This window comes from Rattus norvegicus, chromosome 1, assembly GCF_021556685.1.
Source record: "Rattus norvegicus strain SHRSP/BbbUtx chromosome 1, alternate assembly SHRSP_T2T, whole genome shotgun sequence".
Classification (NCBI taxonomy): Eukaryota; Metazoa; Chordata; class Mammalia; order Rodentia; family Muridae; genus Rattus; species Rattus norvegicus.
This window is the reverse complement of record NC_141534.1, coordinates 25,034,416-25,047,535: the sequence shown is the minus strand read 5'-3', so window position 1 is coordinate 25,047,535 and position 13,120 is coordinate 25,034,416. Positions and strand designations below refer to the sequence as shown.

The 13,120-nt window shown below is 36.8% G+C and overlaps 1 protein-coding gene and 1 pseudogene across 3 annotated transcripts in view; one reads left to right on the top strand and one right to left on the bottom strand.

The window, feature by feature from the left end:
* Clvs2 (clavesin 2) overlaps nucleotides 1-13,120 on the bottom strand; it is a 111,107-nt gene that overhangs the window by 31,949 nt on the left and 66,038 nt on the right.
* On the top strand, nucleotides 5,538-6,609 carry LOC148006889 (glyceraldehyde-3-phosphate dehydrogenase pseudogene; annotated as a pseudogene). Its single transcript, XR_015644858.1, has one exon. The product of XR_015644858.1 is annotated as a glyceraldehyde-3-phosphate dehydrogenase pseudogene, transcript variant X3 (transcript).

The window sequence follows — 13,120 nt, the reverse complement described above, 5'->3', positions numbered from 1 at the left end:
GCACTTTGTAAATCTGTTCCGAAACAGAGCAAAGCAAAATTCACCAATTGAAAAACACTCTGCTAGGTACTGCCTAACTAGTCTAAGTAATTTGTCTTTTCCAAACCTTGCTTTCTTTTTTGTAAGGAACAGCACTCAATAGAAATGCTAATTTCAAATTTTATTATTTACTGAGTATACCTTGTAGAGATGAAAGACTACCACACACACTATTAAGTCCACTTTACCCAAAGGAAAGCACTTCTGAAGGTCTTTTATAATGGTCATAAAGGCAGTCTGTCAGTCCAGGGTACCACAGAAGACAAGATAACATACATACAAGGTGGCTATCATTGACCATGCATAAACCACAGCTGTATCCTGTAAACAAGAATATAAAAAATGTGTTGCAATTAGGGATAGTGTGGTGAATATAGGTTGAAGAAAATACACTTGAATTCTACCTTCCAAGAGTTCCCACTGACTCCCCTGTCCCCATTCATTTTTGGTTTCTCTTGGGCAGAGCACTTAGTGCACGATGCACAGAATGTATTGGCTCAATGCTGGAGAGAATAGAGAATGGCCATCAACATCCCACGGCCATCAGGATTTCTCCCAGCCTGGGCTAACATGACACTCAAGCAAATATTCTTCTTTGGCAAATGATAGATTTAGATGTAACTCCAGCAATCAGCATAAGTTCCTTCCTAAGTGAACACTATTGCAAACAATTACAAGATGAACTGGATCAAAACAAAGCCTCTGTGTTTTTCAATACAGCCCTACAGACTTTGTGAATGAAAACATATATCTAGTACATGTTCATATCATAAAATTACTCAGATGAAAAATTTGCCTATTTTTCTCCCCAAAATGTGTACCTCAGATAGAGATTTTGAACTGTTAACATGTTATTCAAATTTGTAAATTAATTTTCTAGAATATAAAACTGTGATATTATTGCTCATACTGTTGCCAAGTGGGAAAGAAAAACATATATAGCATCTGATATAGTCAAGATGTGTAGTTATTAAGCTAGAAATGAACCACCTTACAAGAATAAAATCCATAGTTCTGGAACCATTTCTTAAGTCTAGGGTTCATGATGCAAGTGTGTAGTTTTAAAAAAAGTGGCCTTATTAGTCAAAAATGTATTTGTAATTTACTCATTCATAATTAAGTACATCGAGTTTTTTATCTTCTTTCTTTGTATCTTTGAAGCAATTTGAAGTACTTCAACACTGTGTGTATCACATCAATACACCTAATTTTAAACTTTAGCAATCAATACCCAGGGATTACAAATTTCAGACTTTATTTCTGATAGATTTGAGACACCTCTCGCCTTCCATATGTCTCCCCTACTCAGACTCATTACTTTTGTCATTAATGTTGAGGCAGTCTGTCTAAACTGCCTAAACTGCCCTTGACCTCACTCTGTAATCCAGGGAGACCTTGTTCTTGCAATCTTTCATCAGCCTCCCAATATAGCTGCTATTACAGCCATATACCAACATGACTGGCTCATACATCTACTCTTAAAATTTTACTAGGATACAAAGCATTGATCATACCTTCGTGGTACTTCTGTTATAAATATGATGCATGTTTTTAGAATAGTATTGACTATTTCTAAATACTATTTAAAGCACCACCATGTTCTCACCATTTAAAAACAAAACGACTGTTATAAATACCTTTGGAACTCTATAAAGATGCTTTGGAACTATGATAATAGTTATTCGTAATAGCCATGGTTATACAACACATACGATATTAATTTCTGTGCCACAGTGCAGGAAGTACAAGTGGTTACTATAGCAGTTGTTGTATCTGGTTCTCTTCCCAGCCTATTAGTCTTCTTCAACTGTGTTTAAACCTACCACAATTTCTGTGCTTTGACATGCTAACCATATTGCTTCCTTTAATATATCTTGATGGGATCTCATTTCTGAATTCAATCAAATGTTTCCAGCTTAAAGAAAAGAGAAAAAGAAAAGAAAAAAAAGTAACGTGGATTTTCCCTAAATGAATCATTTAAAAATTGTTAAGAAAACACTGACTTTGGTTTTGGTTTTTATGTGACTTTCTAAGTAGAACTTGGTTTTGGATTTTTAATTTTTGAAATATCAGTGTATTTTGAAATGATTTTGCTTGCTAGCTGTTTAAATGTTAGCCCAAATTCACACAAATACATAGCATTTCAAATGCAAGTTTGAATCAGAGGACTGATTTCCAAGCTTTGCCCCTCTATTAGTCAGTGTCTACTTCTCACCAAATACATACTGTGCTTGACTCCATACTCATCACTTCTGATATTGTATTTAAAATTTCATCATTTCTATAGAGCTGGCTGATGCATGCCTGTGATCTCAGTTCATAGGTATGAGGCAGGGAGTTATCAGTAGCTAGATTCCCTCCAAGGCTACACAGTGAGACTTTATCTCAAAAAGTAGCAATAGTTACAATAGCAAGCTCTCACTCTCCCATGCTCTGTTCATCCTTTTTTGGCTAAGAAAGACTTCATGATACCATGGCCAACAGAAAAAAAAATCTTCTTTCCCATTGCTGCTGTTCTTTCTTGATATTGAATTCCTGTATAGTTAGAGAAATATTTCAGTTTTTTTTTTCTTTTTCAGGTTTGTGCAAGGCGGGTTTTTTTGTTAAATTAATTAGAAATGATGTTCTAATCTAATAGCCTGAATGTTACATAAGAAGAACTTAGAAAGACACAGTGGAGGGACATATTTCCCACTGTACACTATTAGCAAAATCATTCTAATAGTGAATCCTCTGGAAGATACCCTTCAAATTGTCATGGCTATGTACTGTAAGGAGACCATGTATCACACAACATATGGAAGGTAGTGGCATTTGACCACATTGTTTTGATAAATACAATCAATATTCATTATTTAGGCAAGATGAGTTTGGGGTTGTTTGCTTGTTGTTTTGTTTTGCTTTGTTTTAGGCATCATTCAAGGGAAGCAGAAAGAATATTCTCAGATCACTCAACCCATGATGATTGTCAGGACTGCTCTAGTTATGAAACGTACAGACCCAGAGAAGAACATTCCTCTAACCCAAGACTGATTTCTACTGAACCATGTTAATTAAGGGTTTTTTTATATCCTGTCATTACTGTATCACAAAGCATGCTTTCATTTCTAATTTTTATCTTGTTTTTTAAAAACACGAAAAATAGTTGAGTTGTTTAAATTTCTCACCTTTCACCACTAAATTATCGTTGTAAGAAGGGGTATGTTTATTATTTATGGAAAATACCCCTATGGTCAACCTTTGTATTTTTCTTTCTCTTGCTGCATTTTGAAGACATTTATAATAAAATAATACCCGACACACTTGGTTCATCAGTTCTAATAATAAATCTACTACTTCCCAAAAGAGAGCTAATGCAAATAGCTTACTTGTAACATACTAAGTCATCCAGTAACTGAATGAGAGGAATGCCTCTTTTATGTCCAAAACACGTGTGATGCTCTCTCAGCTGTTCCTCTCTCAAGGGAGACTAATTATACATTGAAGGGAACCACAGCCAACAGCCCCCACATGAAGCATAGAGTCAGTTCGGTCCTTGACTGCTAGTATGTGCCTGACGTAATCAGACATTGAGGGACCACTGAGAACATGACAGAGACTGTTCTCATATGTACTCACAGTCTACTGGGCGTCAAGTTCAGTAAAACCTCACAGAAGAAGAGAACACACCATAAAATTACCTATCTTCCAACAAAAGTCACACCAACAGGTTGTGAAGTCAGGCTCTCACAAGACTTACAGCTTCCACCTGCAGCACGAATGTCTTACTCATGCATACACTGACCTAGTGTGTATCCAGAAGTGCTGATTTCACATCCAAACTTTCCCAAAGCAGAGTCACATAACAAAATATACTAGAACTGAAACTAGTGAATTACAATTAAACCAGACAGATCATCATAAATGGAATTCCAGGATACTGTTGACTTATCTATCACATGTGAAACTAGAGGCAACTTTGTTCTGAATAGGGCTTGGGAAATAGTAATTGTCATGTCTGTTAAAGATACATAGACATAAAATACTCTTGAAAGAAATTTAAAACATTGTTTATTTTCACCCATGTTACTTCTTGTCATCAATTATAAAAACCATAGTAACTGAAGCAAAATTCTATGTACAACAATGTATACTTGACTTTTATATTTGGTAACTAGTAACATTGTAATCAATTTTAATTTACTTCAATGAAAGAAAGAATAAATTAATAATGTATTTGTAAGGTGGGCTAGTCAAGAATCATGGAATAGTATTTTCTATAATTTCCTAACAGCAAAATAGAGTCAATAAATCAAAAAATAACTTATTTTTCAAAAGAATAGAAAACACTTGAAAAACAAACCTAAAAGTAGCTTAGTTGACTTTGTGAAGTACAAGAAATGACTTTTTCCTTTTCCTTTGTACATTTTAAGTGCTTCAAATGTCCAAATTGACCCTATATTACATACATGTTTATGTGTATAACTATATATCCTCATAAAATACATAGCAATAAAAATGTCACAGTCAGTACAATAATAATAACAATAATAATAATAATAATATTTAGTATTCCAAGCATCAAAGAAGTTCAATAATAAATATTTATTAAATTCCAGTGCTGAGAAATGTAAGGAGAATAGAAAGGAAGAGTCCTCTTACCCTAGAGTAACTTATGTTCTGGTAGCAAGAATAATAATATCGAAGGAAAGATCACTGCCACAAGATAGCATGAAGTTTAAGAAGAAAAGGTGGGTTGTTGTGGAGAAAATTAGGAAAGATGAGGAAAAAGATCACAAATGAGACAGTGTTTGGGACATGTCATTTAGAATTTGTAGAGGAGTGTCACAGGAGGAAAGAAGAGAGAGAGAAACATAGTAAAGCCCAGGCCTCTTTATAATACAATTACTATGGCTGTCAGTTGGCAGCTGAAAGTGTGTTCACAAAGGCTTGGCAGTGTCCCAAAGAAGGCATTTTTGAGCCTCCTTGAGAGTGAGAATTATCTGGTTTGGTAAGTCTCTTAGCACAAGGTGTTATTGAAAAGAGAGTGATACTATAAATCATACATAGGATAATGGCTGTACCAGAATTAAGTAACCTAGAATAGAAATCCAATGTTTTAATATTTATATTTTAGTGCAATGAATATGGGACAGGAATTTTAAGATATTTTAAAAAAATGTAGAATTTTAGTTTCATAATTTATTCACTTACCAAGTAATATGTGAGATAAGTACCTATATATCAGGACCCTCATAACTCAAGTCCTGGTCACCATGGGCATTAAGGATGGGACAGTAAGAGTTATGGATATGTTAGATAGAAATGAGATGCAAGAACCAACAGACTTGAGAATGAATTGTCTCTGGTACAAATTTGTTGGAAAAACAAGTGGTCAGTGAGTTTATGTTCCTACCTGTGAGTCTCTTAGATGGAGATATATAGAAATATCTACTTAATTTAATTCCAGTGAAAGAGAATATAGTGATGTTAAAAAAATATTTGAGGCACTCTGCTCCTCCCTGCTCCAGAGACATCTTCTTGTGCAGTGCCAGCCTCATCTCATAGACAAGATGGTGAAGATCAGTGTGAATGGATTTGGCTGTATTGGGCACCTAGTTACCAGGGCTGCCTTCTGCCCTGCATCTGGCAAAGTGGACATTGTTGCCATCAATGACCCCTTCATTGACCTCAACTACATGGTCTACATGTTCCAGTATTACTATACCCATGGCAAGTTCAACGGCACAGTCAAGGCTGAGAATGGGAAGCTGGTCATCAACGGGAAGCCCATCACCATCTTCCAGGAGCGAGATCCCGCTAACATCAAATGGGGTGACTCTGGTGCTAAGTATGTCGTGGAGTCTACTGGTGTCTTCATCACCATGGAGAAGGCTGGGGCTCACTTGAAGTGGGGACAAAAAGTTCATCATCTCTGCCTCTTCAGCCGATGCCCCCATGTTTGTGATGGGTGTGAACCATGAGAAATATGACAACTCCCTCAAGATTGTCAGCATCCTGCACCACCAACTGCTTAGCCCCCCTGGCCAAGGTCATCCATGACAACTTTGGCATTGTGGAAGGGCTCATGACCACAGTCCATGCCATGACTGCCACTCAGAAGACTGTGAATGGACCCTCTGGAAAGCTGTGGCATGATGGCCATGGGGCAGCCCAGAACATCATCCCTGCATCCAGTGGTGCTGCCAAGGCTGTGGGCAAGGTCATCCCAGAGCTGAATGGAAAACTCACTGGCATGGCCTCCATGTTCCTACCCCCAGTGTATCCACTGTGGATCTGACATGCCGCCTGGAGAAACCTGTCGAGTATGATGACATCAAGAAGGTGGTGAAGCAGGCGTCTGAGGGCCCATTAAAGGGCATCCGGGGCTACACTGAGGACCAGGTTGTCTCCTGTGACTTCAACAGCAACTCCCACTCTTCCACCTTTGATGCTGGGGCTGGCGTTGCTCTCAATGACAACTTTGTTAAGCGCATTTCCTGGTATGACAACGAATACGGCTACAGCAACAGGGTGGTGGACCTCATGGCCTACATGTCCTCCAAGGAGTAAGAAACCCTGGACCACCCACCCCAGCCCAGCAAGGACACTGAGAGCAAGAGAGAGGCCTTCAGTTGCTGAGGAGTCCCCATCCCAACTCAGCCCCCAATACTGAGCATCTCCCCATAATTTCATCGCAGACCCCATAATAACAGGAGGGGCATAGGGAGCCCTCCCTTCTCTCTTGAATCAATAAAGTTCGCTGCACCCTCTCAAAAAAAAATATTTGAGACCAAGATCGGTGGTATCATACAAGTTGTTAATCCTGAGTATTAAATTGTATTACTGTATAAAATTTAAAAGGGAAATAAAACATGTAGGTTAGAAGTAGAGAAAGGCAGAAACTACAATTTCATGACTGGATGCAGAAGACGTATAGGAGAGGACACTGTTCATTTTAATCTTATACTATAAAAGCTATAAAATTCATATGCACTTACGTTGATGATGGTGATGGTGATGATATGATGTGTTTTCTCCCTAACTTAAATTACTGGCCATTGTCATCAAACTGGATAGAGTACAGAACCTCAGGGAATACATTATGACTGAAGCCAGAGTCGTGATTTCCAATAATTTGCAAGGACACTTTAAGCTCTGCTCCACTTTCCAGATCTGTGTGGTGTCCATATGGATTGTGAAGCCTGAGACTATAAAGATAGCTTGAGATAATTAAAAGATTGTTCAGGCACATATTTTTTCAAAGAAGCTCACATGAACACAGGATGTGGCTCAGATTATAAGTAGCTACTCTTTATGATATGACTACTGAGAAGTTCCTGTTGAGTTTCAAAACATTTGCTGCATGGTTGAGGGTGATGAAGAGAGTAGATCATTTTGTCTATTACAAGAAATTCTGGTCTCTTGTAGATTTGCACCAAGAAAGAAGCAATGGGTTCATTTGGGGGCCATTGCCCACTTTCAAAATTCAGAAACTGTGGACTATATCTCTAAATATACACACAGTCCCACTATAAAACAAATTCCCCTCCCCACAGAAAACGTGTACTTTCTGGAGAACTTTATTCTGCAGTGATTTATGTGGGTGGACTTTCATACAAAATTAATTATTATTTATATTATATTACAGTTATGTTCAGCAATGTGTGCATATTTTTTAAAGTCTATGCTCTATTCTTTTGGATAAAAGTGGGACTCATCTTTGGGCAACTTAGGTGGACCTCAAACATTTTAGTGAGAAAAAAATTAGAGTCCTTTCACCCAATTTCTTCATCTAAATAATCCATCTTATCTTTCATATACAGAACTTGTCTTTAGGTTAAGTACTATTTATATTCATTATTTTACCTTTCATATTCCATTCCTGGAACACTGGTCTCATGTGTTTTTATGTTCTTTTTACTATATTCTCATGTGTGCCCAATAGAAAGTTTCATTTCAAGATTTGCATACTTTTTAAGATCCTCAACATTATGAAAGCCATCAAAATGTCTTCATATTTAAAAGGTAACAAATGCTAAAAAAATGAAGCAGTATTTGTCAACCGTATCTTTTTCTTTATCTTTAGCACACCACCTTATGATCAAGGAACACTGCAAAAAGGAAGAAGTAAATCAGAGTAAGAGGATGGGGAAGAATGTTGTGAAATGCAGTCTTCTAGCAATGACATGGGTTGGCATTTGTGAACATACAGCAACTGTGATTGTTTAAACGAAAATAATTCAATCCAGCTGAAATTCCAGGACAGATGGGGAAGGTATTACCCAGGATCCATTTCTTCCTATGGATCTATTGGTTCTTGACAACTTGTAGAAGAAGGGGAAATGTTTTTCAAGGGGTTGGCTGTTGGTCAGTATCCTATGTTACACTAGATCTCCACTAGCCAATGCACATATGGACAACAGTAACTGAACTGAATGGGTTATCAACAAATCAGAAAACAGAAGTTGGTAAGAAAATACGTTAGGGGGAAAGGGTAGGATTAAAGGAGAAAGTAAAGAAGTGATATAACCATATTTCTATTATACATATGCAAAAAGTTCTTAGGAACAAAGAAACTCAGAATAGCATAACTCTTGAAACCTCAAAACCTGTCTCAAATGACAACCTCCAGAAAGGCCACAATCCCTAATTCCCAAATAATTTCATTAACTTGGAATGGAGTATTCAAACAGTTTAAGAATTTAACAAATAGGCATATTTTTAACTTGAAGAATTTTCTTTCACTTAACATTTTCCATAATACATAGATTTGACTAGAAACACAACAATAGCAAAAGTCATATTCCTGTAGTTAATGATGCAAAATGAAAATGTTTACTGATTGTAATTGTATGGTATGTTATTTACTTTTCTGTTGCTGTGACAAGACACCATAACCAAAACAACTTATAGAAGAGCTTTTGGGGGGAGGGGGGCAGTGATAATGCCAGTTAGTCATGGCGAGAAGCACAGCAGTATGCAGGCATGGCACTGGAGTAGTTGCTGTGTGTTCACATCTTGAGTCGTCAAAAGAAGGCAGAGAAAAAAGAAAGTCAAGTTGGCGTGATTCTTTTGAAACCTTAAAACCTGGTCCACTGCTACATCTCCAGAAAGGCCACAATCCCTAATCCTTCCTAACAGTACCAACAGTCATTCTCTTTCAAATCACCATGGTATTCTTCAAAGTAGAAAATCAACATTTTTCCTCACTCACAAAGTACTTCCTGTGCTTGGTATATTGGCCTAGGCTAAGTCATCCTCTATTTCAATGTTTCAAATGCACATTGATCTTTCATTGACTCGCTGACTTTTTATTTTGGCTTTAAAAATTGTTAGAGACCTGCAGGAAGTTTGCAGTAATCTAAACTGTGTAGCCCTATACACCCATTGTACAAGTGTAGGATTGAGTTAGTTCACTAGAATAAACTACCAAACACAGAAAACTGGCATTGCTGCTATCTACAGGGCTTATCCATATGCAGTTTGTTTTCTTATCTTTTTAATGTGGTGTTTTAAAGGCATCTTTAAAATTTGTCACTGAGAGAAGTCAAGGCAGGAACAATGTCACTGAGCAAGAACTCAAGACAGGAACAATGCAGGAACTACTTACTGGTTTCTCTGGCTCAACAGTTCATGATTACATAGCCTTCTTATACAGTCCAGCACCACCTATCTGAGGATGATTCTGCCCACACACATTAATATGGGCTCTCCTGCATCAATTAATAATCGTGATAAGCTTCCAAAGGGAATCTATAATTACCAACCAGCCAATCTGACCTAGGCAGTTCAACACTCAAAGTTTTCCTCTAAGAAGATTCTGGACTACTTCAGGTTGACAACTAATACTAACTGGAAGACATAACTAAAGTATCATTTTGTTACATTCTGTGTTTGACTAGAAAGCTCTGGATAGGTTGCAATGATACATAATTTTTTTGATACATAATTATTGATACACTGTGATGCATATTTGTTGATGCAAATAATGATACATAATTATTTAAAAGCCAATGTTTCCTAAAGTAAAAATAATAATGGGAATACATTTATTTGTCTCCACTGTTCTTAAGAGACTTCTTTAAAAGTTATGAGAAAAAACTTGGTTTCATATGTATATGTGTATGGGTGGTATATGCACATGTGTATCTCTCCAATATATAATATTTGGGTATGCATAGCCTCACAGAGGTCAATGTATGGTGTCTCCCTCTATTTTTCTTCATGATATTTTTATAGACAAGTTTGTCACTAACCCAGGAATTCAAGTTTCGGCTATAGTAGTTGCTCAGGAAACCCAAAATTCGACTGTCTCCTCAATCTTATTCTCAGAGCAGCTTTTACATAGGCATTGATGATCCAAACACAAGTCTTCATTCTGACACTGCAAAAATTGTAACCACTTACCCAATTCCCAAGTTTCAGAAATATTTTAAAAGAAAGAAAATAGTTGCAGGACTGAAAAATAAATTAATCACTTCAATTATGCTGAAGACGCTTTAGGACAATAAAAGTAAACAGATGCAGCAGAAACCTTTTAAGCATAAAAACACTGGAAGCAGACGGACTGAACAAGGATTGGTAGATTTAAAGCAAGAGTTAAATAGAAAACAATGCAAAGGGAAAGTTATAGAGAGTAACCAGACAACTTAGAGAAAAATTGTGAGCAGGCTACAACAAGAATGTTTTAAAGAAAGAATCAGAATAAAAGCCCAAAGAGCTATTATAAAATGTGACTATAAAATACTGGTGATGGATCATAGTGTCTTACTCAGGTCTTTATTGGTTTTAAGCTAATACCTGAGAGGAACAAATTAAAAGATTAAGGACTATTTCTGCTCACTTTTCAGAGGGTTCAATGCATGATAGCCACTCACTTAAACAGAGTATCGTGGCCGTGGAACACACAGCAGGAGACTCCTGTCCACATCATTTGGGCATAAAACAGAGGGCAAATCAGAAATGGCATGGGATAATATACCTTCAAAGGCCAATCTCCAGTCACTTCCTGATTTCACAACTTCATAAAACAGGACTACTATGTGACCAAACAGTCAAGTCCAAAGTTTACGGGAGAGCATTATTTATTCAATCCATAATGCTGAATAAATACTCTTAATTAAATACCCTTCTAGATTACCATTTTATATCTATACCCTTACTTAATACTATAATGCAAAGTCAAGTTTGAAAGAAGAAAAATAAGGTCAAGTATCTTTCTTCGTGAGGCCAGTGTGACTCATTAAATATGCCCTATAGGAATACATTCAATGCATCATCAGGTACTTTAGTAGCAGAACTTGAAGCTTTATTCCCTTACAATCTTTAACTTTATCGGACATACAAACTGACAATTAGATTCATATATAATTAGAATTATATGTAATTAGAGTTATATATATATATATATATATATATAAAAGATGCAATTTAGTGATTTGATATATGTATAATGTAAAATAATAAATCTAATTAACATATCCCATTGTGTGTGTGTGCATGTGCATGTGCGTGTGTGTGTGTGTGTGTTTGTGTGTGAAGAGCACTTAAGTCTGCTCTCCTAGGAAATTTCAAGCATACTACGGCACTGTGGTATTATTCCCTTTGGTCATAATCCTATATGATTGATCCCTAGAGAAGACTCATCTCACATAAGTGAATAATTTTGTCTTTTAACCAACCTCTCCACATTTCTACCTCTTTTAGCTGGAGTCAACATTGGCATTTTCCTGTGGGACCGATTATCCTGACAGAGGACATTCACAGACTAGCAACCCCCATTTCCTCCAGTCTATGAACAACTCATGACAAACATTCAGAGAAGATTATATTTGTTCTTGCAAAGTTGTTTAGAGCCCATTCTAAAGCTAGCTGATACAAATTGTTGAGACCCTGGGACTTACTTTATTTAGTTGGGCTGAGCTAGTTTGGGCCTCACATGTTGACACAGAAGAAATGCTTTCATGTGAATCTGCTCAGAGCTCATGTCAGTCCAATAAGAGCTGGACTTCAGGATTGGTTTCCAGTTGTGCAGAGTGGCAAAGAGAAGCAGATCTGGAGAAAATGTAACCAAAGGTCAAGCTGACCTTTGTGCTTCACCAGTGGGGAGAGAGCAATTCTCCAAACAAGCAATCACATAGGAGTCTGAAAAACATAGTGTTAATTGGCAGAAAGCATGACTTCAAAATGACTCATTTCTGCCCCACACTGCCAAGGCACTGAGAACATTAAAGCAGAACATTAAAAATGTTCTTGGGTAACTGGGATTTCACAGAAGATTAAACATTACTCAGTGAATTCAAGAACTCAATCTCTTATAATAGCTGCAGAGGGCCCGAGATAAAAATCTAAGATCAGGCGCAGACAGTGCTGAATAAGAAGAGACCTAAATTTACACACTTTATTAACAGCCCCCTTAAAAGTCTACTTCAAAGAAGAGAAAGTGATATTAAAGGGACACAGTGGGATATGACAAGACGAGACATGTGTTAGTAAGAAACCTTGCAGCCTTTCTCAAGAGCATTTGCACAGCTTTTACTGTGGTCTCATTGGCCTGCTAAAACCATTCAGAAGTGACAAGAACTAAACTATAAGCCAATGTTTCTTCAGCTCTAATGGCCATTCTCCATGTAGATTAGTGGTTCTCAGCCTTCTTAATGCTGCAACCCTTTAACATAGTTTCTCATATTGTGGCGACTCCTAACCATAAAATTATATTTTTGCTACTGCATATCTGTAACTTTACTACTGTTATGAATCACAATGTAAATATTGAATTTGCAGAATATTTAAATGCAACTCCTAGGAAAGCATCTTTCCGTTCCAAAAACGGTGATCCACAGATTGAGTAAATAACTCAAGTGATCTGATCGCAATGCACTTTAGACAAAATCTATTTCACCGATCTATGTTTTGACGCTCAGCCTCCTTGGTATCTATATTTGCCATCATCAGGCTGTATTTGGAAAATATATGGTTTATGATCTGCTTAAAATGAAAGTGCCAGCATACTGCAACTGCTAAATATATTTCTCATCAAATCATCTTTTATCAAAAGATCACTAGCTTTGACTACTAAAATACACTTTTCTTGTCAAAA